We start from the raw sequence: 27,382 nt of genomic DNA, 5'->3' as shown, positions 1-27,382 counted from the left end.
TCCAGCTGCTTGCCCAAAACCCTAACTTTCAGAGTCAAGCACATCTTCCCTCTCAACTGGTCTTACCTTCACTTGAGCCTGGAACTGGGAGCTGAGGCCAGCAGGGCCACTGACAGCAGAATCAGAAGCATCTTGCAGGAGGCTCTGGAGTCACTCCCAACTTCGTGCTGGGAGAACGTGTCAGGTCCCTTTATAAAGACAAGCAGAACAATGGCGCATTTGAGCTCCCTGCTGGGTGGGCCTCATCACCTCAGAGACTGGGTTCTGCTTTGCTTACTGCAGGTCAAGTGTATCCCTCATTTCTTTGGGACTCTAGCCCAGCAGGAAGGGTTGGGTAGGACGTTGTTTGTATCTAATATCTAAAAGGTACAACTATGACTTGGATAAATGTTTTGACAGAACTGTGTCCAAGCAATCAGCACAGTGTCAGAATTGAACTTTCGACATCATTTGGTTTTCAATCTGTTTGGAAAGACTGCTATTCTGATTTCCACTGTGCTTTCTGTTTCTGTGTATGTGTGTTTGTGTCGGTGTGTCGGGGTGGTGGGCAGCTATCCTACAGCTAACAGTGAAGATGGTCAATATCTCTGACTCTTTTTGTAGCCTATTTCCATCTCTCGTAATGTGTGTGTGTATGGACATTTCCACATTTAGCTAAATTTTTCATGTAATAGAGGTGGTCTTGCTTATCTGTGAGATGTGTGAGGACAGCACACTCTTGGGCACACATAGATGTGAGAAAGTTACCCCATAGCCTGCTCAGGCTGCAGGAACTGTCCAAACTCTGTGGATCTCACTACACTCAGGCAAGTCCTGGTGCTGTACAACACAGGCAAGCTAAAAAATTTGTATTTTAAAAATATCTTTATGGTTTATTAAAATAAAACTGAACACAGAAACCACCAAGGGATTTCTAGACCTGAACAAACTGAATATATGGTTCCCTAAGTGAGCCAGACGATGTCATATAGCTAAGACCTCTACTTTCTCCAGAATATTCTATATAATTCATCCTCTACTTTATTTCTTCTAATAAATATTATAATTGTCATCGCTGATAATTAAATCGCCACAATTATACATTCAACTAAGATAATTTGTAATGTTATCCGCCTTGGATTGATTGGTCTTCTGTTTTTTACTCAGTAATTGTATCACGTGTTTCATCAGAGTGGTCTTTCACACAGAGGATATTTATCTATAATATTCTAATACTCTTTCTTTCTCACACTTATTTGGCTATATCTTGTATTCTGAATCTACCTTTCCATGTTTACTTTTCTTCCTGTATCTTTTTTTTCTCCCCACACAAATGTCCGTTACTTATTCTTCTAAGTGATGGTGTATGGTACTCCTTACTACCTTTACTTTCATTTTTTTCTGTATAATTTGACAATAAAAAATTAAGTTTCCAAAAAGCCCTGTCAGGGTCTTGATTTGGTAGCTCTCTCCTCAGCTGCTGATTGCTCCGGGATACCTAGAAATTCCGTGTTCATCAATTCATAAAATATACTAGTCAGTATCACCAGCTGCACTTTCCAATTCAGACCTTGTGTAGGCCTTGTGTAATTTTTCACGTTTTGTGCATGGCTAGTCTTTATTTGAAGACAGCTTCATTGGAGGTATGGCTGAGAGGCCATGTGACAGAAAATCATAAAGACAAGCCCCTAGCCAGGTGTGCATGAGTGGATCCTGTGCTGTGCATACAAGGGTCTGGTCTGGCCCTTCTGAAGAGTTACAGATAATAATACAAGAAGCCTTCCTAGTAGATTAGATTTTGCTGCATACAACATTGTTCTTGTAAGGGACCCAGACAGATTGTTATTTTCCCTGGAATAAATATAGACCGATTTGAGGGGGAATGCTTTCTTAATTGTCAATTCTTCTCTGGCCCTGTGGGAAGTGGATCAGTTCTAGTTGGGCTTTATGAATTGCATCTTAAGCATAGAGTAGTTGCTTGAGCCCAGCAGCTCCCAGTGTGTTAGGGAGATTATTGTCTCTGGTTTCACCAGATACTGTTTTCCATAGGAGGTGGAAGTGAGCAGTCTTGCCTAGGTGACGCCAGGTCAACCATCATGTCAAAAACGAAGGTCAGAGAAAAGGAACAAAGAGGAGTGCCAGGCAGATACTGCCTGATGATGTGGGCAACTGAGAAATCTGCAGGCCTAGTGCAAGACAGGTTTCTTCTTGGCAGCAGAGTACAGGAAAAGAACAGGAAATGCTCCTAAAGGTCACTCAGCTCAGGCCTGTTCCCTAAACTTCTCCAATGTCAGCAATCAGCAAAAGAGACTAGTGTATCCGGAAAGCATAAATATCAGCTATGCTCTCACCAGACAAATCAAAAACAGAGGTAATGGAAGAGCTGAAAGGGACACTGTCTGTGAGCAAGAGGTGGTAAGGAAAGGGAAAGCAGGACTGCTGCAGGAGCTTGGGCACCTTAGAGGTGAGTGGCAGCCCTCAGCACACTTCTGGGTTTCTACTATGGATGTTCACATTCCGACACCTGAAGGGTCAGTTCAACATATGAAATTTTAGACCATGTCTCCATAACACATCCCAACATTTTCTCAGTTACTGACAGGTATTTACCTAGTGGTTCAAAACTCCTCACTCCCTCCATCATTAGCTGATCTAATTGCTTCCGCCTTCAAAATACATCCCAAATATGACCACTCGCATGACCTTTCCTAGAAGGTGATTGTTCAACCATGATGCTCTCTCCTGGAGGACTTTAAAGCTTCCAGCTGGTCTTGGTAACATTCTTCCCCCAGCTCATCCCGTATCAGTCTCCTCACAACAATCAGAGTGATCATTTAAAAGTAGAAATTAGGTCATATCACTTTTGTGCTTCAAATCCCCTGATTTTCCTTCTGCACTTATGATAAGATCCACATTTCATCCCTCAGCTCTTTCACACCCACATGGCTCACTCTTTTTTGAATACCAGGAAGCTCTCTGCATGGAACAGAAAGTAGAATCTTCTTCAGCTTCACCATCCTCTAGTTTGCTTGGAGCACTAAAGATGATTTGCCAAGAAAGATAAACATTGGCAGAGGGGATAAACTTCTCTGAGAGTCAGTGAGTTGCATTGAGTCACTGGTGTCTGGCAGTGTTGCAAATTAGAAGAATTGTTGTATTAATTGCACCAACTAAACAATCTAACAATACAGTTAGCAAATAAACATAATAGACTCTGAGATTTCAGCTTGCTTTGACTTGTCTAAAAATTTTATTGACACTATTATGGTGGTCTTCTATTTTTTTTAATTTGATGTTGATCCATAAGTATATATTATATATCACAATTAATTTAGCATATTTATTTATTTATTTTTGAGATGGTATCTTGCTCTGTCACCCAGGCTGGGGTGCAGTGATGCGATCTCAGCTCACTGCAACCTCTGCCTCCTGGGCTAAAGCATTTCCCCTGCCTCAGTCTCCCAAGCAGCTGGGATTACAGGCACCCACCACCCCGCCCAACTAACTTTTTGTACTTTTAGTAGAGATGGGATTTTACCATGTTGCCCAGGCTGGTCTTGAACTTCTGACCTCAGGTGATCCACCCCCCTCGACCTTCCAAAATGCTGGGATTACCAGGCATGAGTCACCGCGCCCAGCCAATTTAGTGTATTTCTGTTCTTTCCACCTATCCTAACTAAATTGGTTATAATAGAAAACTTTGGTTAAGCATTTACTATATTCCATTTAATCATCAAAACCATTTTATTAGGGAGATACTATTGTTAGTATTACCTTAATTTTACAGATGACATGACTTAGGTACATATCGAAGTTCTCATAAATGTAGTAAGTTGAATAGAAGGCAGTCAGTTCTCAGAGCTTTCTGTGCTCCACTACTTACTTGCTGTTCATTTATTCATTTCGTTACTACAGTGGGAGAGGGAATGAGGCTCACAGAAGAAACATATGTTCTCGTATTAGGAAATTATCAAAGTTAAACTTTCCTAACACTTTAACAGGTGAAGTGAAAGATATTTTTTTTCTGAGTAAATACGTTTGTTTTAAATCATAAGCTCATTTACATAGGCTTCCTGTAACCCATTCTCCTCTTGCCTTCATATAAAGACATTCATACAATTAAATCCTTTTTTTGGGGCAGATTACGAAAACCCTGTCAATGTAGATGCTCTATGTGCTTTCTTAATATACACTACATGCATTTTTCTGGTGAGCCATGTTAGCATTGGCAAAATTTGTGCAAACCCTTTTAAATGGACCAAACGTTGATTCTAATCATAATGAATCTAAAATGTTAGATTTTAGATTCTAAAATCTAACGAGATTTTAGAGAGAGAGACCGGTCTGAGATTTGTCTATAAAGGGATAAATTTGTATACCACTTACACAAATTTCAGTCTTCTATCTGAGAGTGTCTCCTGTGTCCTGGCCCCAGAGCTGGTGTTACTGAAACATGTCAGGGTCACTGGTCTCATTGTCTAAGGTGTTATCCGAGCTCATGGTCTCAGGACCAAGAAAATTAAGGAGTGTGGACACAAAGGTTGAGGCTGGAGCAAAAGTTTAATACACCAAAGAAGAAAGCTCTCTGCGGTGGAGAGGGGAGTCAAAGTGGATTGCCAGTTTTACAGTTGAATCCAAGAGTTTTTATAGAAAACTGCTGTCATCTCAGTAGCTATTTTTCTTATCTATAAAATTGCCTGCACAATTCTTAGGTATGTATGTAGTTGTGTATGTAGTTGTGGATATGTCTTATGTATGTATGTGTGTAGTTATGTATGTAGTTGTGGATATGTCTCTAGGCAAGCACAAAGTGCAGCTTTTTGTTTGTATAATTGTGTGTTTGTTTTAAGTAAGCCCCCTTGCTCCCTCTGCAAGTGCCACGGAGCCCACTGTGTACATAGGGCTTCTATGCCAGACTTTGCTACCTTGCCTGATTCTCTGTGGCTTATCTGGGCAGGTGCACCCTAGCTGTGATTTTTTGTGCAGGGAGCTTCTGCAGTCTGTTTTTCCCCAAGTTGCTCTGTTTTTCTGATTGCTGTGTTTTTTCAGGCAGGCAGCATTTCCAAGGACCAGCCTTATCTGTTTACCTAAATGATATTTTATTTTCTTCCCCCTCATTACTTCCTCAGTGGTTGGGGCTGAAAAGGAGTGCTAACCAGCCTAAAGTCAAGTGTCTGCCTTAGCAATGCCAGGGGGAATTCTAAAATTTTCAATTGCTCCTTCTCTGAGTTCATAGAGAAATACAATCACAACCTCCTTTAGAAGATACAAAGGAACATACATCTGTCTCACATTTTTATTAAAATGTACAAACAAGTAAGCTACTATTTTTAAAAGAGGGATTGTGTTAAAGTGACTAATAAATGACTCACTTTGTTTAGGTAAACATGTATGTTTTATCTTAGAAGAAAGCTTTTGCCCCTCCTGCTTAAGAACCATAAATTGGTCCGGTGCGGTGGCTCACGCCTGTAATCCCAGCACTTTGGGAGGCCGAGGCAGGTGGATCACGAGGTCAGGAGATCGAGACTATCCTGGCTAACACGGTGAAACCCCGTCTCTACTAAAAATACAAAAACAGCCGGGCGTGGCGGTGGGCGCCTGTAGTCCCAGCTACTCCTGAGGCTGAGGCAGGAGAATGGCTTGAGCCCGGGAGGCGGAGCTTGCAGTGAGCCGAGATCCCGCCACTGCACTCCAGCCTGGGAGACAGAGCGAGATTACGACTCAAAAATACAAAGCAAAACAAATAAACAAACAAACAAAAAACCCCATAAATTACTACCATATTTGGTTGATTTCAAAGTGCACATTTTTGCTTATATAACATCTTGGAAATTGGGATGTGTGGCACATTGTATTTTCGAAAGATGGTCACAAAAGTCTTTTTCATCTTATATTACCTTCTTACAATGGGACCTTACACCGTCTCTGGAAGGGGTGAGGTGTGATTTCACCCCCCTTCCACTTGGGTGGAACTTTGTTACTGCCGTGACCAACAGAATATGTCAGAAGTGATGCTTTGTGTCTTTTGCGTTTAGATCACAAAAATGTCTTGCAATTTCAGCTGGTTCTCTAAAGAAACGACCACATGCTACGAGGAAGTCCATGCTGTGAGGCAGAGGTGTAAAATTTGTTTTTAAAAATAATTGAATACATCACTGTCCCCAAACAATGTAGAATAACCAAGTTTTCTTACGTGATTGTATTATTATATGAATCGTATATTGCATTTCTATACATGGATGGTTATATAACTAAAGATGTATTCATCATTCGTTTTTACCTAGCATGGTGATATTTTAGAGGCCTTAGCTCTTTTTGTACTTACAATAGCCTCTCAATTATTTTTGCATGATGTTTACCCTTCTGAGGAGGGAATTAAATTTTTAATGTGATTGAGTATTGTTCCCAAAGTCACATAATTTATAGTTATAAGCAGAGTTCAGAAATTCTATGAAGAGAGAGAGAAAGAGAGAGACAGAGAATGATAGGGTAACCTTACTCATCAGAACAATTTAAAATACATATATCCAATTAATAAAATGCATAGGATTCAATTGAAGAAGAAAGATCAAACTTTGATGAAGATTATACACTATAATCTGAATACATATAAGTTTCTGGATAGGGAAATGCACTGTTCCAAAAGCACCAATTTTCCAGGTGTTCCTGTGTAAATTGATTGCAACACTGTACTCTCGTCATGTCTGGTTTTGGCTTTTTCTGATTCACAGATTTTCAGTGTGTCATCCCAGGTTCACAGTTTTGTTGTATTTGTTGTTTACTGTCATTTCCTCTTTAATCCTCCACGTGGATGGGTGCTTCTTTATCATAGTTGTTTAGGGACATGGGAAAAGGGCAGAAATAAGTACATGTGTTCAACTCACTGTGCATTCCAATACCCTTAGGATTAAAGGGCAAATATTACAGTTGCAAACAGCTTCATCAAGTGACCCATGTGCTTACTTTCTTTCTTTTTAAGTGTATTCAAGTTACTTTAAAAGACAGGCTACTATTACCTGTGTTTCTAATTCTAACAGAAGAGTCTGCAGTCTTTTCTCACTGGCTGCATTAAAGAGAACATGACCGTGAGTTTACAATCAGATGGCTATTTTTCAAAGGTTACTGAATAAACTCAACCTATCTTTGCAATCCTAGAAACAATTTTAAGTGACAAATAGCTTTTTATATGCTAATAGGCTAACAAATACAGTTTTATATAACGAAAGTACACAGTTTGAAGTCTACCAGTTAACCATGTTTAGAACTACCAAAACAAATGTCTCTATATGATAAGAAACACTTTAAAACGGGCGTGGGAGGTTGGTGGTTCACACCTCTAATCCCAATACTTTGGGATGCCAAGGCTGGTGGATCACTTGAGGTCAGGAGTTAGAGACCAGCCTGGTCAACATGGTGAAACCCTGTCTCTACTAAAAATACAAAAATTAGCCAGATGTGGTGGTGTCCGCCTGTAATCACAGCCACTTGGGAGGCTGAGGCAGAAGAATTGCTTGAACCAGGGAGGTAGAGGTTGCAGTGAGCCGAGATTGCACCACTGCATTCCAGCCTGGGTGACAGAATGAGACTGCATCTCAAAAAAAAAAGAAGAAAAAAGAAAATATTTTGTGTCTATTAGTTAATAGACATGGATAGAAACTCAAGTTTATAAGGCACATAAAGAGTTTGAATTTAACTCAAATTTTCACTCAATATTTTTTAGCTAAACCTAGTCTATACTCAAGTTTTCCTGATTGTCTGAAACATGTCTTTTTTAGTTTTATTGAACAATTGAAGGCTTACTTAAATGAGCATCCAAACAAGATTGACATATTGCATTTGATCAGATTTGAATTATCTATGAAGCAAAAGAAACTAGAACTTTGGGTTCCTGCATCTGCACAGGCCCCTTTCAAGACCCTGTTTAGACTGAACAGAAAACAAGTATTTAAAAGCTTTAAGAACTAGCAGTAGTCCTCTTTCTGCCCACTCCTCCACTCAAGCTTCCATCATTATTCATTTTTCTGTCTGCCACTTACTCACAGGGTCATCAGATTTCAATGCCTTCTGCTTCTCAAAGCACACCTCAATACTTTCAGGCATGTTTGAAGTTTATTTGAAAAGAAGACTTGGCCCTCACTTACAGAAGCAAATTTCTAACTAATTGGATTCTTATGGCTACAAATAATGGCTATCTTCTAGCACTGCTCTTAATGTACTGTGGAGTTGCAGATTTTAGATGGCGGAATCTAGAAATTTTACTTTCGTGGTGCCTGAAAGGCCTATTAAAATGAGGTTGATTGTATGGCTTTAAATTCTTATTCTTCCACTTCATGTATCCTTTGCAAAACATACTCCCTGCAGACCTGCAGAATGGTGTCCTCCCTCAGTATTTACAGGGTTCCTACTTCCCAATATGGAATGAGTGGTCAGTGTTAGTTATGTCTTCCTTACTTTACAACCCTTGGAGGAGTCAGGAAAATTCTCACTCTAGACTACAAGAGTAAGAAGCAGCCTCATGGCCCAAATCCATCTGGTCATTTCTCCTAGTGTCCTAGCCCCACCTCTTTCACACCTGCCTGTTGAGAGATGGTGCTGACTATGGCAATCACCAACACAGGAAGATTCTTTGATTTTAATAAGAAGAATAATTTCCCTGGAGGTTTTAACCTTTGAAGGAAGACATTTATTCCTTTATTGAGAGTATATGTCACTGCAGGTTATTTGGAAGAGCACATGACTGGAACACCAGGTAGGGCCATAGATTATTGTATTTTTTCTTTATTCCTGGGCTTTGATTTTCTTGGGAGGGATTCCAGAACAGACTTAAATGGGACTCTAAAACTCTGCCCCCATGTTGCACCCTTCTGTATGAATTCATTCTCACATTGCTATAATGAACTACCTTAGACTAAGTAACTTATAAATCAAAGAGATTTAATTGGCTCATAGTTCCATAGGCTGTACAGGAAGCATGGCTGGGGGAGGTCTCAGAAAACTTACAATCATGGCAGAAGCAAAGGGGAAAACGGCAAGTCCCACATGGCTGGAGCAGGAGGAAAAGTGCTACACACTTACAAAAAAAAACAGATTTCATGAGAACTCACTACCATGAGAACAGCAAGGGGGAAACCGCCTCCATAATTTAATCAGCTTCTACCAGGCCCCGCCCCAACATGTGGGGATTACAATATGACATGAGATTTGGGTGAGGACGCAGAGCCAAACCATATCAATTTCTTACCCAGGTATCATGTTCACTTAGCTAAGTCCATTCTTGGGGAGAAGACAGAATATGGGGCTAGCTCATGATGACACGTCCAGTTCACTTGCTGCTCTTAGGAACCTCTGAGTATGAGTGGGCCAAGTCTTTAAGCAAATCCTTCTCAGGGAGTGTTTTTGCACTCTATATCCATTGTTAGGATATTAGCCCTGGCAAAGTGCCTTGGCAGGTAAGAGAGGGACGATTTTGATGCCACAGACTCAGTGGAATCTTTTATTAATATATTAACACTGGAGAAAGCTGATGACAGAATGCTAGACCTATGTTGAATAATTCTTACTGTAAGTGAATCAAACCGTTTCTTAATTGCAGATCAACCCAGTGCCTGCACAATCAGCAGAGTCCATTTCAATGCCTGTTTGGGATTTGCATCCTCTTGCCCCGGTATCTTTTTTTGTTGTTGTTGTTATACTTCAAGTTCTAGGGTACATGTGCACAACGTGCAGGTTTGTTACATATGTATATACGTGCCATGTTGGTGTGCTGCACCCATTAACTCATCGTTTACATTAGGTATATCTCCTAATGCTATCCCTCCCCCCTCCCCCCTCTCCACAATAGGCCCCAGTGTGTGATGCTCCACTTCCTGTGTCCAAGTGATCTCATTGTTCAATTCCCACCTATGAGTGAGAATAAGCGGTGTTTGGTTTTCGGTTCTTGCGATAGTTTGCTGAGAATGGTGGTTTCCAGCTGCATCCATGTCCCTACAAAGGACCCGAGTTCATCCTTTTTTATGGCTGCATAGTATTCCATGGTGTATATGTGCCACATTTTCTTAATCCAGTCTGTCACTGATGGACATTTGTGTTGATTCCAAGTCTCTGCTATTGTGAATAGTGCCGCAATAAACACATGTGTGCATGTGTCTTTATAGCAGCATGATTTATACTCCTTTGGGTATATACCCAGTAATGGGATGGCTGGGTCAAGTGGTATTTCTAGTTCTAGATCCTTGAGGAATCGCCACACAGTCTTCCACAATGGTTGAACTAGTTTACAGTCCCACCAACAGTGTAAAAGTGTTCCTATTTCTCCATATCCTCTCCAGCACCTGTTGTTTCCTGACTTTTTAATGATTGCCATTCTAACTGGTGTGAGATGGTATCTCATTGTGGTTTTGGTTTGCATTTCTCTGATGGTGAGTGATGATGAACATTTTTTCATGTGTGTGTTGGCTGTGTGAATGTCTTCTTTTGAGAAGTGTCTGTTCATATCCTTTGCCCATTTTTTGATGGGGTTGTTTGTTTTTTTCTTGTACATTTGTTTGAGTTCTTTGTAGGTTCTGGATATTAGCCCTTTGTCAGATGAGTCGATTGCAAAAATGTTCTCCCATTCTGTAAGTTGCCTGTTCACTCTGATGGTAGTTTCTTTTGTTGTGCAGAAGCTCTTTAGTTTAATTAGATCCATTTGTCAATTTTAGCTTTTGTTGCCTTTGCTTTTGGTGTTTTAGACATGAAGTCCTTGCCCATGCCTATGTCCTGAATGGTATTACCTAGGTTTTCTTCTAGGATTTTTATGGTTTTAGGTCTAACATTTAAGTCTTTAATTCATCTTGAATTAATTTTCATATAAGGAGTAAGGAAAGGATCCAGTTTCAGTTTTCTACTTATGACTAGTCAATTTTCCCAGCATCATTTATTAAATAGGGAATCCTTTCCCCATTTCTTGTTTTTGTCAGGTTTGTCAAAGATCTGATGGCTGTAGATGTGTGGCATTATTTCTAAGGGCTCTGTTCTGTTCCATTGGTCTATATCTCTGTTTTGGTACCAGTACCATGCTGTTTTGGTTACTGTAGCCTTGGAGTATAGTTTGAAGTCAGGTAGTGTGATGCCTCCAGCTTTGTTCTTTTGGTTTAGGATTGTCTTGGCAATGCGGGCTCTTCTTTGGTTCCATATGAACTTTAAAGCAGTTTTTTCCAATTCTGTGAAGAAAGTCATTGGTGGCTTAATGAGGATGGCATTGAATCTATACATTACCTTGGCGCCCCCAATATCTTACTAGAGATTTCACACCATTTTCAATGTTCATCTTAATGCACAAAAAAGTCTAAACTTGACTCTTGCTGATATCAGCATCTATATCAGCAAGGGAACGTTGCAGTCCCTTTCCTCCCTATTTATCTTCCAAGCCCAATTGCCTTGATTTTCTGTCACCAAATAAGCATAAGATCAACAAGGCCTCTCTCTTGTTTTTCAAAATTCCTTCATTTCTCTCTTTCTAAAAAGTGGATTCCAAACGAATCCATAGAATCTTATCGAAGGGACAGCCCAAGGAAAATTTATCAGTCTTTCTGATGCATTGAACATATTATTCAGTTGTAAACTCTAAAGCCTAGCGACTCTGAAACAGGAGGTCCAGTTTTAATATTTCATCTCACTACTGACCTTTTTGGAAGCCCCAAAGTAGTTTCTTCACACAGTAAAATGGATGGCTGGGCAGAATGTGAATATCTTATTGAAGGCATAAGAAGAGGGAGAGAAGATAAAGAATTACATCTAAAGAAATTAAGTAACATGGCTAAGGTCACTGTAGTAAATGAGGAAAAATTAATTTGATCTTCTGAGCATTCCTTCTCTTCTCTTCGTAATTCCAGTTTAACTGGATGTTGTTTTCAATTTAGAAAATATAGCAAATTGTTCATTAGCCATGAGTATCACTCTGCTATCCACCACTTTCTAAGAAGACACTTATCTTTAGAACAAGGCTAATACTAAATTACAGGAAATTGAGTAATTGTGGGAAACTAGAGAAGCATAGTATGTATAATGGGTCTCACTCAGTTAGATCCACCTGTCAAGGCTGAGTCCCTTTCTGGAGTCTCTAGAAAAGAACCCATTTTTTGTCCACATTCCTTGGCCCTCTTCCATCTTCAATGCCAGCAATAGCCAGTTGAGCCTCCCATCACATCGCATCACATCGCCCTGGCACTGGCTCTTCTGCCTCCCTCTTCTACATTTAACAACCTTATGGTTACATTGAGTCCACCTGGATAATCCAGGATAACCTCTCTAAATTCAGGTCAATTGATTGGCAGATGTAATTTCCATTTGTCATGTAAGTTAACATAGTCACTTGTCTGAGAATTAGGAAGTGTGTGACTTCGGGAGGCCGTTAATCTTCATAGCACACACAGGATGGATATCTTACCCCTCTAGACGTGGTTTGGTTCAGTGCGAGTTGGAGAGACTCACCCAGGCTGCTTCCAGATATTTGCATGAGAACATGAATGAGTTTATGTATAATTAGTTGTTATACAAATATTTGTGATTTAAAGTATATATCTATGCAAAAGTGTAAATCACAAACTGAGATGGCAAAAATTTACTTTCAGTAACCATTGACATTTAATGCATTTTTTGATATTTTTGAGCCATCTTATTTTTTGTTTTTTATTTATACTACTTTTGATTGTTTTCTTTTTCCTGCTCTCCTATGGGGCCCTTGAAAATGTTTTATAATTCTATTTTAGTTGATCTGTGTAGCTTTTGAGTGTATCTCTCTGAACAGCATTTTTAGTGATTCTTCTATGTATTCGTTTACATGTACATAGCTTGTCATAGTCTAGTGGTGTACACTTTTTAACGGTTTTAGTGAAGTAAGGGAACCTTACATCCCTTTATAATTTTTAGGTCAAAGTTAATTTATTATTTTTCAGTTTTGTAGGTCAGAAATCTGAACTGGGGTTCACTGAGTTAAATTCATGTGTCAAGGCTGAGTTCCTTCCTAGAGGCTCTAGAGAAGAATGTCATTTCATTTCCACATTTCCTGTCTCTCTTCCATCTTCAGTGTTAGCAATGGTCGGTTAAAACATATGAAGAAAATTCAAGTGAAAAAGGAAGATATATTGTGTTTGCCCACTTTCCCCCTTTCTGTTATTTTTACTTCATTCTTGATGTTCCACAAATTCCTCTTCTATTCTTTCCTTTATGTTTAGAGAACTCCATTTGGCCATTACTTAAAGATAGGTTTGTTGGAAAGAAATTCACCTAGGTTTCTAGCTTTTCTTTTTTTCTTAGAATGCCTGGATTTCCATTGAACATAAACCTCTGGTAGACCATTTCTTCCTTTGAGCACTTTAAATGTTTGTGCTCCTTTCTACTGTTATTTCTGGTGATAATAACCATTGTTATTCATATTGTATTTTCCCTGTGACTATGATGTCATTTCCTTCTTACTGCTTTCAAGATTTTGTCTTTAATTTTCAGAAATTGGACAATGATGTTCCCTGGCACGGATTGCATTGGTTGTACTCTGGTTGGGATTTGCTCAGCTTCTTGAATCTATAGGTTGATGCCCTTTACCATGTTTGGAAAATTTTTTACTGTTATTTCTCTGAGTCCTCTTTCAACATCAACCTCTTTGGCCTGTTTTTCTGAAACTCAGAATGCATGAATAGTACATCATTTGTTGTAACCTTTCATATTCATGATATGATGTATAATTTTTTCAATTATTTTACCCTGTATTGTTTAGAGTATATGATTTCTATTGACCAACCTCAAGAATACTGTCTTTCCTCCATCATTTCCTTTATGCTATTTATCACACCCAATAAAGGTGTTTTTAGACATTATATTTTTCATTTCTAAAATATCTGTTTTCTTATTTTATATAATTCCTATTTTTCTGCTGACAAATTTTTCCTTTCTATTCATTTTGAGTGTCTATGTTGACCTCATGAAGGATGGGTATAACAGCTCCTATAAAGTCTTTGGTCATTTTAATGCCTAAGTCATTTCAAGGTTGTTATTTTTTTATTGTTTCATTCCTTGAGAAATGGTCGATTTTTTTGTGAGTTGTCTTAAGTACATTGAGTAATTTTCTATTTTATCTTGCACAAAGGGATTTTCTCTGTTTGCAATACACAGAAAACCCAATAAGGGTAGGTTTGGACATTGCGGGTGAAGGCACTCATGGTAAATTATGCTCCACCCACTGACTCAAATGGCCAGGGAGTTTGTCCCACTAACATTTTTGGTGCTTTTCCCTAGATCAATCTTTCTGGCACTTATGAGCTAATATGTTAAGTATTTAATATCACACCATACACACAGATATAAAGACAACAAAAAACAGTGCATCAAATGGGTCCAAAAGGCCCTATCCACAAAGTCTTCCTAACTTTGGGGTGTGTGTGTGTGAGAGTGTGTGTGTGTGTGCACTGTTTGTTCAATCCTCACCAGTTGAACTCAGGCCCTTCTTTTTCCTTTTCCTTTCTAAGCCTGCTTATTAGAGGCTATCACACTAGCCAGGAGGCCCTGCTATCTTCTATTTGAGTATTTATAGAATGTAGAAAAATGAGGGTAAACTATAAAGAATGACTGGAGGCCTGCATGGTGCAGTGACTCATGCCTGTAATATCAGTACTTTGAGAGGCAGAGGTGGGAGGACTGCTTAAGGCCAGGAGTTCTAAACCAGCGTAGGTGACATAGTGAGACTCCTCTGTCTTTAAAAAACATTAAAACATTATCCAGGCATGATGGTGTGTGCCTGTTGTCCTAGTCATTTGGGAGGTTGAGGTGGGAGGAAAAGAAGGGAAGGGATGAGAAGGGTATGGCAGGGGAGGGGAGGGTTGGCTTTCTTTTTTTTTCCCTCTTGGCTTCTTGCCCTTCTTTCTAGCATGCCTCCCAGTAGGGACTCTTGTATCTCCTCACATGCTATTGTCCTCCATCCCTCAGTACCCCTTCCCCCAACCCCCAGAACCAAGTAGAATGGTGATTTGTACACATATATCCAGCAGGGGTATACTAATTTGAGTCCCTACTCTCCTTGAAGCTTTGCAATATGTTGGGATGGTTCTGTAGGGACTTTGGTGTCCTTTGGGTCAGGAAGATCTCAGGCCCAGCCCGAATCCCTAAAGCAATTGACATCAGAATAGAGGTAAAGAAGTTATCAGGAAATATAGAGAAAGTGTCTTCAGGCCAGTATGCAAGACACATTTAAAGCATTATTGCCACTACTCAATTGTTAACTGAATAATCATCTGAATGTAACAACTTTGGGAGATCTTTAATATTTCTATCTAAAGTTATCTGGAGAAAAGAGCAAAATCTGTAAGTGTCACTTGGAAGTCTGTTTCAGTTCTCCCATGTGGTACTCAGTTTTCAAAAACTTCCCAATCCTACTCATTAATGAGCAACATAATGGAAGAATATTTATTTACCAATTACAAACATTTTATTCAACATGTTAGCTACCAGTTCCCATGGACTTTCAGCAAATCCTATTAATCAGCTTGTAGGATCCTTCACTTTCTCCTCCAGAGGCCAGGTCTTTGGGCCGTGTTTCATCCCTGTTGCCAAAATTATTATAAGCTAGTAACTTAGCTTGTCACTTGTTATACTTGCAGAAGGCACAAGATGGTTTATTATTTATAGAAGTGCTAGCAGTAGCCAGAGGAACATCATCATACTGTTTCTTCAAACTTCAGTCCCCTACAGGTATAAGATTAGAACCCAATGTCACATGTGCCTGTAGTGGTGTCCATCAAAAGAGAAATCTCAAAAATAGGAAACTCTGGTCTTAAAAACTTTGGTCACTGCAAGTAACTTGTCCATCTTTCCTTCTGAGGAAGAAAAGAGACTTTAGCTTTACACTGGAATGTAAGCAAATATCTCTGGAGAGAAGAAGAGATGTATCTTTAAACAAGTCTGCCTTCTGACCAAGAGGGATACACTATTTCTAAATCCCAAGGCTCTTTGCCATGACCTGGTCTTGGGCAAAGTGAATGAGACTCCTAGGGCACAAAATGTAAGAAGGCATTCAATTGGTTGCAGGGTCCTAAAACCAAGTGGCTCCTCAAACTTTGCACCCTGCGTGCCTTGCTCACCTGATCCTAGTTGAGGCCCTTCTGTTTGCTCATCAAACGTACCGTTTGCTCATAAGATAAGACCTAGACCATGCAGAAGTGCAATACATTCATGGAGAATTTTTTTCCCAACATCCATCCCTAAGACCAAGATTACACAGTTGCCCAAGATTGTAGAGTATTCTGAATATAGCATCTATTTTCTTCCTGGACAGAACTAAATCCATCAGAAGTAATGTTTAAAGAACTGTTTCTTTCTTTTGCATGCAATTTGTTTTTCTTTTAGATTAAGAGATGAGTCCAGAGGTAAGGGGGACAGGAGGAGGACTGTGACATCATGGATGACACTATCCTTTGAGAGCACCGGAGCAGTTAGAAAAGACTGAAAGGAAAGAGTAATCTTATTTCATAAGGGGTATGCCATTTTATGATTTAAATTAAGTCTGTGACTGTCACTTAGCAAAATTGCTAAAATCATTATCAGAATATCATGAGAGGAGGAAGAAAGAGAAGTAAAATATAAAACCATTTTGGAGGTAAATAGAAGACCACCATAAACAAGCTATCTACAGAATTATGGGGCTTAGGAATTCACAGTACCCTAAAAACAAGAACACAGCTTTGAGCATTTCTATACTCTAATTTTTAAAAATTAAGTATATTTTGTGAATTTTTCACCCACAAATTATTTTAACTGGAAGCCGTCACAGCTCGCTAATCAGCAGTTGGTGAAGGACTAAAGCAGCCCAAATCTTTCCTGTCTCAGAGTAAGGCCTGCTCGGGAGCAAGTGTGAGCTGGGGCTGTATGTGCAGAAATCAGAGCCTAAGTATGGTAAGTTGGACATTTCAGAGATAAGGAAGGCAGCTGGTCTGTGTGAAATCTTGTATCAATAACTAATTTTATTTTTTCAGTCGTAATTATGGAATTTGTGCTTTTCATTATTATATCTTCATAGACCATGATTTTTAACTTTAGATCAATTTACATTTTATGCCAGATAATTCTGTTGCGAGGGGCTGTCATGTGCATTGTGAGATATTTAGCAGCATCCTTGTCCTCGTACAGTTACCAGGTAAAATACAGGGTGTGTCAGTTCAATTTGAATTTCAAACAAGCAGCAAATAATTGTCATGGTCTGTGTATCCAATTATCAACGCTGCAGGTCTGTAATTGGTTCTCCATGGCACACTTATATCATGATGTAAACTTATATTATGGTTATCACAAGCAATACTTATTTATAAATTTATTCTTCATGTTTTTTTTTGGTTTGTTTGTTTTGTTTGTTTGTTTTTTTTTTTTTTTTTGTCTGAAGTGTAAATTTAACTGGGCCTCCTATATTTTTATTTGCTAAATCTGGTAACATTACAATAGATGCGAGCAGCATCCCTCCTTAACTGAAAACGTCTCCAGGCATTATTAAATGTCCCCTAGGGGGCAAAATTGCCCTGTGTTGAGAACCACTGTCCTAAAGGGATGACATCCTCTGCACTTGGAAATCTCATGGTCTGTTCTCTGGATATTTTAATTTTATTCATACATTTAAAATTTCATTTTAGGCCTGCAATGTCCAGGTTATTTTTCTAGGGTTTACTTTTTGTTCTATTGATTACTATATAATTGACTTTTTAAACTACTTTCTGCAATGTTGAAAATTTGTCTTTTGACTTTACTGCTGAAAACTGTATTATTTCCTTGCGATATATTCTTTCCTTTTTTAGAGAGAACATAATTGCTCTTCAAAATCTGCTTCCAATTATTTCATTTTAAGTATTTATTACTGTTTATCTTAAACTTGCAATTTTGTTCTTTTATTTAACCTGCTGTTTTTACATGCTTTTTAATTACATTTTTAAGAGGGGACGTTCTTACTAAATTTAATTCTGTAAACTGACTGGCTGTCCCTGATTTGTTTTTCTTTTCAAATCTTTATTTATTTTTCTTTCTTTACATAGTGACTTTCATAGAATGAGATCCTGTATTTGTTACTATCTTCTGAGCGTTCTATATTTTTATTTACTAACCCTGGTAACTCTGCACTAGATGCCAGCAGCAGTCCTCCAATATTGCTTACTTAAAATCTTACTGATTTTTTAATATGTGTCCTTGCCTTCCTTACACAGTTAACCAATTGAGTAAAATTTTATTGTTACTCCAAAGATTCAGATTCTAGAGTCCAAGTCTGTTGTACATGGTCAAGATTGTAACATTTTTGATGGTCAATGTTGCTTAGTGTTTTTAACTGAAAATATGAATGGAATACGGTTTATATTTGGAAATAACTCTTAGTGATGTGCGTTTCGATTGACTTTGTTTCATATCCTCCAAGTTTTCACTAAGCTGTAGACTCTACTAATTATTTTCATTTGAGTTTTCCTTCCTAGTTTTAAATTATCAATGGATCATCATTTTTAGGATAGGAACTAAATCTGTATGTGTTTATACATGTAACTCTGATTTTATGTACACTCTATACACATAAATGTATATTATAATTATTGATGTATTTCTATTCTATTCTAATGCTTATACAACATATTAATAAAATTTAATAATAATCTATTATATTGTTCACAGTGCCTAATGTAAAATGTATTATCAATACATTAGAATTTTACTATTCAATACATAATCTCCATATATGGTGCAAACAAGGTAGCAATCTTTTCTGCTCAATTTAAATCTGCAAGTATTTTCAATAATGCTCAATATATCATAGAATATAATGAGAAAAGAAGAGGTAGGTGAAAGAGACAAATGTGTAGCCCTCCTGTTCTTCTTCCTTTTGTTTTCTCAGAATATCATCACTCATATCAGGCATGTTTATAAAAATGAGAGATTATGTCCTTTTTGGCATATTTCATCTTCTTTAGGACACAAAGAGAAGCTTGCTTCAGTTTGCTGTCATGTAAAATTAGAAGACATGAATGGCCAGATGGATGGAAAAATAGCAGCACACTACTAAAAGTCCTTGCCACAACGCTGTCTAGAATAGGATAAGCCAATGTTAGTATGATACTGATGAACTGACGCACAGTAGAGGAGTAGAAATGAAATTATAGCTTTTATAGGTCTTACATGGGCTTCTGTGCTGGAATCCCTGGAATAAACACCGTGTAGCTTCATCTGTCTGGTGTGGCTCCATAAGGACAGGAGTAAGAGAAAAATGGAGGCCAGTGTTTCCACAAAAGGAAGGATGAACATCCTCTGAAGGAGAAACAGAGAAGTGAAATCATGCATGGTCTCCATATAGTTAAATGTCAAGTTGCCTTTTATTATTACCCATTCTTGGATTAAACTATTTATTATTTCTTTCAAAATGAAAGTTGTGCAGAAAGAGATCATTGCCTCTAGTACAACAAAAAGAAGCACCTTGTGAATTCTCTATTTCATACAGAGGAAAATGGGTTTGGAGAAGTTGGCTACCTTGAAGAAATGGAAGACACTGAGGTGGCTGGTACAGTATAGGCAGAAATAGTTGGATCCTGCCCAGAGAATGTCAAAACTTACTGCAAGATTCTTAGAATCAGGCATTTTCTCATAGCCTATATTGAAAGAGATAGCTAAAATTGTTTCCACAGGAAACATATCCTAGAGATGGCCAAGCAGTTGAGAATAAAATCAAATCAGGGAGACCTTTCAGTTCCTGGTTCAGTGATGTTTACCAATACAATGAATCCATTTCCCACAATCCCCATTATGAATTATACAACAGGAACTATTATAAACAATGCCTCCTGAATGCTTGACATGCCTGTACATAGTGAATGTCTGCCTTCAATACACCATTGACTGATTGATTCTAGCTGCACTCTTATAGATTTATGTATCCGAAGGAGTGACTTCTTTCTGTTTTTTTGATGGCCATTGGTGGAGTCTGGAGAGATCCAAGGTGTGCTCTAAAATTAGATTTCAACTAAATTGTAAAATATACAAGTTTTTTTTTCCCCCCTTGAAGGTATCAGCTAGTGATTTTCAAGACAAATATTATATTCCCTGCTGCTATTGACTCTGGTTATATTTTACATGGAAAGTTCTGCATTCAAATTTGAACTCCGATTTGTTAACATGCAAAATTAAAGTAGATTCTCCTTTATAGTTCTATAATGCCATCCTTTGCTTAAAAATTATTCATTTGTGTGATGTATCCCTTTGATTCAGCTATCACCCTGGGCTAGAAACTCTAAGCCCCCATCTAGAAAAATGCAGTATATCTTTAGAGTTTATGATCAGCATATTTCTTCATTGTCAACCTCACCAATACAGATTGATTAAAAAATATGCAAGTTTAAGAAAATGGAGAAAACAGCTCTCTGATATAATACCAAAATCTTTTAGAGAGTATGGAAGTTTTAGGCTGGGCGCAGTGGCTCATGCCTGAAATCCCAGCACTTTAATAGGCCGAGGCAGGTGGATCACGTGAGGTCAGGAGTTCGAGACCAGCCTGGCCAACATGGTGAAACCTCGTCTCTACTAAAATACAGAAATTAGCTGGGCGTGGTGGCGTACACCTGTAATCCCAGTTACTTGGGAGCCTAAGGCAGAAGAATCACGTGAACCCGGAGGCAGAGGTTTCAGTGAGCCAAGATCACGCCATTGCATTCCAACCTGGGTGATGGAGTGAGATCTGTCTCAAAAAAAAAAAAAAGGGAGTATGGAAGTTTTAAAACATATGATATATACTTTGGCACTTATTCTATTGATATCTTAGGAGTCTGTGTACTCTCGCCTTCAATCTAGAATGGCTTGTGACTAATTCAGCTAATAAAAATGCTATAAGAATTCTGAAGCTAAATCATAAAAAACTATGCAGATTTTTCTTAATCACTGCAACATTTACTCTTGGAGTCCTAAGCCACATGTAAGTAGTCCAACTACTCTGAGGTCACAATGTCCAAACCACATGCAGTGGCCATGTGCAGGCCCTTTGGCTCATTGTCCCACATGAGCCCAGCTTGTAAGTCCTTTAACCCCAGGTACTAAACCTATGAGCCAAGAAAACTGTATTTGACCTTTCTAATATGGTAGTTACTTGCCACATGTCACACATGGCTTTTTAAATTCACATTAATAAAAATTAAATAAGATTAAAAGTACAGAGCCTCAGTATTACTAACCATATTTCAAATGCTTACTAGCCACATGTGACTATTGACTATTTTATAGCCAACATACATAGGGGATATTTCTATCATTGCCTATCATTGACATTTCTATCTATTTATCAGCTCCACCTTAGATAAGTTCAGCCCCTAGTCACTTGAATTGCCCCCAGTTGTTCATAACTTTCTGGCTAAAGGCTTAGACGTTCTGGAACAAAAAGAAGTCATCCCTGCTATGCCTTGAACAAAACGCTAACCCTACAGAATCTTTAAGTGTATTAGTCTATTCTCGCATTGCTGTAAAGAAACACTCGAAACTGGGTAATTTATAAAGAAAAGAGGTTTAATTCGCTCATGGCTTCACAAGCTGTACAGGAAGCATAGCAGCATCGGTTTCTGGGGAGGCCTCAGGAAATGTATAATGATGGCGGAAGGCAATGGGGAATCAGATACATCTTCACATGGTTGAAGCAGGAAGAAGAGGGAGAGTGGGGAGGTGCCACACACTTTCAAGCAACCAAATCTTGTGATAACTCACTCACTATTGCCACACCACCACCAAGGGGGATAGTGTTAAACCATTAAAAACTGCCCTCCATGATCCAATCACCTCCCACTAGGCCCCACCTCCAACATTAGGGGTTGCAATTCAATATGAGATTTGAAGGAGAATAGAAATTCAAGCCATATCAACAAGCACCATAAAATGACTGTTATTTTACACCATGAAGTTTCTGGATGACTTTACTATGCAGCAATAGAGCATCAGAATAGAATTATTTAGCATATGAATGGTATAAATATTTTGTTATTTCAAATTTCCATGTCTCTTTCTTTCTTCTATCCCAAATAAAAGTATCCATAGCATCTTTATTTTCCTCAGTTTAAGAGGAACTTGTATAAATTTTCTATAATTTTTTCATACGTTGAGCTGAACTTAATCTTAATTCTGATGAGGTCAAACCAGGAAAAGTAAATTAGTCACGTTCTTTGTGTAATGCAACTGCTGCATTTCCCTCCCAAAGTGCAAAATTTAGTGACATTCAAAAATAATGGAGATATAATATAGACCTAGAGGAGTCAAAGAAATGAATGAGTTGGACAGCCCACCAAAAGATACACTCTAGGTAAATTCACAAAAAAAGCTCCATGACTAAAAGAAAGGCCAATTGTGGTAGGCAAATATGAAAGGCAAACAAAACTGAAACTGAAATAAACAAAGGGAAATTCAGGAAAATATTATATGCTGAAAGAGGGCTATTTTATTTGTCTTATTGAATATCTTCTTTGTTCCAGTCCTCTAGGAGGTGGGATGCAGCATTAAACACAACTATTTTTAAATGCCTTTAATAAGTTGACATTCTGAAAAGATGAACTCTAAACAGATAATTAATAAAAATGTATATCATATAGATATAAAATATAATGTATAAGAAGTTGCAAATATAAGTAGAGAGGGAAAATAGAAAGCGTGTCAGCAGAAGGGTTGAAATTTTAAATAAGGTGATTAGGGAAGGACTTATTGAGAAGGTGATGTCTGAACAAAGATCTAAAATAGGTAAAGAAATTATCCATGTTTTGTCTGGGTAAAGTATATTCCAGACACAGGGAACAGCATTATCAGTGTGCTAACATTGGATGTACCTCGTGTGTCTGAGAAAGAACAAGGAAAGCAGTGTGGTTGGTGCAGAGATGAGAGAGTGGGACCAGTAAGAATGAAGTCACAGAAGGAAGAGGCATGAGAGCAGCCATGTGGGCTTTGCCCAGCCAAGCCGTGGATGTGGGGATGTCCAGGCCGTGTAGCCCACTCTTCACACCACTGTGCCCAGAAGACAGCACATACAGTCAAAAGAGATTATATTAGAGCTTTAATATGTAACTCCTGCCCTACTGTGTTTCGTACTTGTGTGGTGCCTACTGCCCCCTCCTGTGGCTGATTTCTCCCTTTTGGAACGAGAATGTTTACCCGATGCCTGTACAACAACTGTATGTTGGAAGGAAATAAATTTTTTGTTTTGTTTTGTTTTGTTTTGTTTTGTTTTTTATTTCACAGGCTCATAGCTGGAAGGAACTTGACTTGAGTCTCAAATGAGACTTCGGACTTTGGACATTTGAATTGATGCTGCAACAAGTTAAGAATTGGGGGACTATTGTTGGGATGGAATGATTACATGTTTTTATGTGAGAAGGACATGAGTTTTCAGGGGACCAACGGCAGAATGCTATGGTTTGTACATGGTTTGTTTGTCCCCATCAGAACTCATATTGGGATTTGATCCCCGGTGTAGTGGTGTTGAGAGGTAGAGCTTAGTGAGAAGTGTTTGGGTCAAGGGTTGGATCCCTCATGAATGGCTTCATGCTATTTTCAATGTAGTGGGTGAGTTCTCACTCTCACAAGACTGGATTTGTTCTGGGGGAATGAATTGTTTTGTTTTTTTGAGGCGGAGTCACAAGCTCTGTCGCCGGGCTGGAGTGCATTGCTTGGATCTCTCAGCTCACAAGCGCCCTCCGGAGTTCTACGCCATTCTCTGCCTCAGCCTCCCGAGTAGCTGGGACTGAAGCCCGCCAACTCACCCGGCTAGTTTTTGTATTTTTTAGTAGAGACAGGGTTTCACCCGTGTTAGCCAGGATGGTCGATCTCCTGACCTCTCGTGATCCACCCGTCCTACGGCCTCCCAAAAGTGCTGGGATTACAGGCTTGAGCCACCGTGCCTGGCCATGAATTGTTTTTCATGAGGGTGAATTGTTATGAAGCCAGGATGCCCTTTTGGTTTGTTCTGTCTTCACTTGTGCTGCTTCTGCTTTGACCTTCTCCACCATGGTTTGACCCAGCACAAAAGCCGTCAGCAGAAACTAAGCAGATGTTGATGCCATGCTTCTTGTACAGTCTGCAGAACCATGAGCTAAATAAACCTCTTTTATTTATAAATTACTCAGCTTCAGGTATTCCTTTATAGCAACACAAACAGACCAAGAAATTGGGGGATACTATTTATAAAATTATTTCAGTGAATTAAATTAGATAAAATGGACAAATTCCTTGAAAGAAATTACTGAATCAGGCACACAAAGAAATAGAAAATCTTAGTGTCTATTTTTAAAAATTGAATTCTTAATTTAAAACTTTCACACAAAGCAAGGGATGACCTGCATGTTGATTTTCATCACATATTTAAGAAGAAAAAAATACCAACCTACATAAATTTTTCAGAAAATAGAGAAGGACGGGACATCCTTCTCAAACAAAGTCTCATAAAGGTTAACTCTGTGAGCTTTATTTCAAGAAGGAAAGTGGGAATCTACCAGAATCATAAAGACACACAGATTCCAGGGAGGGGAACACAGGCAAACAGCCCCCATGATGACACCCAGTTATAAAAGTGAGTGAAGCTCCAGTAGATGAGAGAGGCAGAGAGCCTCCCTCTATGACTCACCTTTCCACTGGGTATCTGAGCAACCCAGGCTGAGGAACAGTACCTTGTTTCTCCAAAGCCCTGGAGCTAACTTGGAGAGAGGCTTAGAGACACTGTAAGGGAAGGACACTGGGAAAAGGTTCAGGCCTTTTCCCAGACCCAGGACTGAGAGCAGGATACCGTTTTTAATTCAAGTGCGTACACAGTAAATCATTTTTCAGTGACTCGGCAGTGTAGCTGTGTAGGCATTTTAGTCTTGGGCCAGATATTGGAACACCTGCTCTAGAGCAGGGTGGGGACCTCCATAGCCAGAGTTGTGAGAAAAAAAACCTTAGCAGCAAACACTGAAGTTGTGCTCTCCTCCATCACAGGCCTGGGCCAGTTTATCCTGTGTGATAAGACTTGCAACCAGGCAGCTTAGCTACCTAGAACTAGTCTGTGTGTGTCATTGCTGGGTGCCCCACCCTGCTCCCCTGTGATTGTGGTGCAACAGAGTCACCTCCACTCCACCTCTAGGTAGAAATCCAGGCATTTGGATCACTCATTCACCTGGTTCAGCAGCCTAATCTGCTCCACCCTTCCTGCGCAGAGATCCTGGCACAGGGAGGCCCTCTCTGCTTCATGCCTAGGCAGATCTCAGGCTTGCTAGCATGGTTCAGTACCCTGAACCACCTAACCTTCCTTGACATAGGTTATGGTGCAGTGGGGCCGTCTCTGCTCCACATCCAGGCACAACTCTAGACATTTGAAGCACCCATTCACCTGGATCAGCAACCTACCCTCCCCTACCCTTCCTGTGCAGAGATTTTGGTGCAGGGAGGTCCTCTGCTGCATACCCAAGCATTCAAAGCACCTGCTCACACAGACTGGCAACCTGTGCTGCCTCATCCTTCCTGTGCAGAGATCCAGGTATAGGGCTGACCCTCTCTGTTTTATGCCCAGGCAAAAATATAAGCATTCAGAGCACCTGCCTGCCTGATTAAGCAGCCTGAGTCACTCCATCTACCCTGTGCAGAAATCTTGGTTGGTGGGGGTGGGTTCTGCTTCACAAACAGGCAGATTTCTAGGCATTCAGAACCCCCCACTCTCCTGGATAAAGAGTTTAGGCCAACCTCTCCAATATCGCTGTGCAAAGAACTTGGAGTCAAGGGGGTTACCTAGCTCCACCCCTAGACACAACTCTGGTCACTTGGTAGCCACTCAGTAGATTCTCCCTCAGTGTTGGTGCTTGTGTCTGCCATTGGGAGACCTATAGGTGGACCTGCCTTGTCTGGCTCCACCCACCTTGCTCCCCACAACCCCCAAGGCTGAGCAGGGAGTTCACACCACTGTGTACTCCATGAGTCAGCCCATTATCTGCAGCAACAGAGAGCTTCTTCCAGTAAACAAGGATCAAGTATATAACCACCACGTTGTGCACAACTGGCTCTTACCTATAATTGCCATCTACTGGCTTGTAGGTTGAACTGCACAGTCTAAAACCTGCAACCAATAAATGCATAGGGTTATAGAAGCTGGGCAAAAGACCCAACCCAGAATTCTCTAAAGTCACACCTCTTAAGGAGAGAGGGGGAATGGAGAGGGAAAGAAAAAAAAGAACAATAATATTATAGGGAAAGAAAGAAAAAAAATCCTACTTTATGAAAATAATTACAAAAATTAGAAATGCCAGTATTGCCAGAGGAGGAGGAAACAGAACGAGAATTCTACGACATAAAAAAAGTGAATGTACTGAAACCAACACCATCAAACCAACACATCATCGTCCTGTGTGATGAGACTTGCAACCAGGCAGCTTAGCTACCTGGAACTAGTCTGTGTGTGTCATTGCTGGGTGTCCCACCCTCCTCCCCTGTGATTGTGGTGCAAAAGAGTCACCTCCAATCTACCTCTAGGCAGAAATCTGGGCATTTGGATCACTCATTCACCTGGTTCAGCAGCTTAATCTGCTTCACCCTTCCTGTGCAGAGATCCTGGCACAGGGAGGCCCTCTGTGCTTCGTGCCTAGGCAGATCTCAGGCTTTTGCTAGCACCTGCTACCATGATTCAGTACCCTGAACCACCTAACCTTCCTTGACATAGATCATGGTGCTGTGGGGCAGCTACCAAACTCATAAACTGCTGGCATTCCTGAGAAAGAAGGAGAAAGAGTTAATAACCTGGAAAACATATTTGAGGAAATGATTCAAGCAAATTTCCCTAATCTTGCTAGAGAGGTAGACATACAGATACAAGAAATCAAGAGGACACCTGACAGATGCTATAGGAAATGAACATCACCAAAGCATATAGTTGCCAAACTATCCAAGGTCTACACTAAAGAAAAAAATCTTAAATTCAGCTACAGAAAAAGATCAGATCATATACAAAGGGAACCCCATAAGCCCAAGTAAACAGCTCAGCAGAACCTTACAAGCCAGGAGAGATTGGAGGCCTACTTTCAGCATTCTTAATGGAAAGAAAATTTTCCAACCACTAATTTTATATTCCATCAAACTAACCTTTATAACTTAAGGAGAAATAAAATATTTTATAGACAAGCAAGGGGTAAAGGAATTTATTACCACTGGACCAGTCTTACAAGAGATCCTAAAGGGAGTTCTAAACATGAAAATCTGCTACCAACATAGCACAGCTAAGCACATAGCCCAAGACTCTATAAAGAAATCACACAATAGAAACTACAAAGCACCCAGCTAACAACTTCACAATAGAAACAAAACCTCACATATCAATATTAGCCTTGAATGTAAATGGTCTAAATACCCTCACTTAAAAGCAAATTGAATAAAAAACAAA

General features: G+C 39.4%; 1 protein-coding gene and 1 long non-coding RNA gene across 7 annotated transcripts in view; one reads left to right on the top strand and one right to left on the bottom strand.

Moving 5' to 3' along the window:
* PRH2 (proline rich protein HaeIII subfamily 2) overlaps nucleotides 1-27,382 on the top strand; it is a 218,060-nt gene that overhangs the window by 150,074 nt on the left and 40,604 nt on the right. The gene's annotated exons all lie outside the window — the stretch shown is intronic.
* On the bottom strand, nucleotides 102-24,685 carry LOC116268827. Its single transcript, XR_004175983.1, has 3 exons — nucleotides 24,605-24,685; nucleotides 19,147-19,275; nucleotides 102-188 (listed from the first exon to the last, which is right to left on the bottom strand). It is a non-coding gene; the product is annotated as an uncharacterized LOC116268827 (long non-coding RNA).

The sequence above is a fragment of the Papio anubis genome, chromosome 9, assembly GCF_008728515.1.
Source record: "Papio anubis isolate 15944 chromosome 9, Panubis1.0, whole genome shotgun sequence".
In the NCBI taxonomy this organism is placed as follows: domain Eukaryota; kingdom Metazoa; phylum Chordata; class Mammalia; order Primates; family Cercopithecidae; genus Papio; species Papio anubis.
Note: the sequence above shows the minus strand (reverse complement) of the source record. Positions and strands in the feature narration are given on the sequence as shown.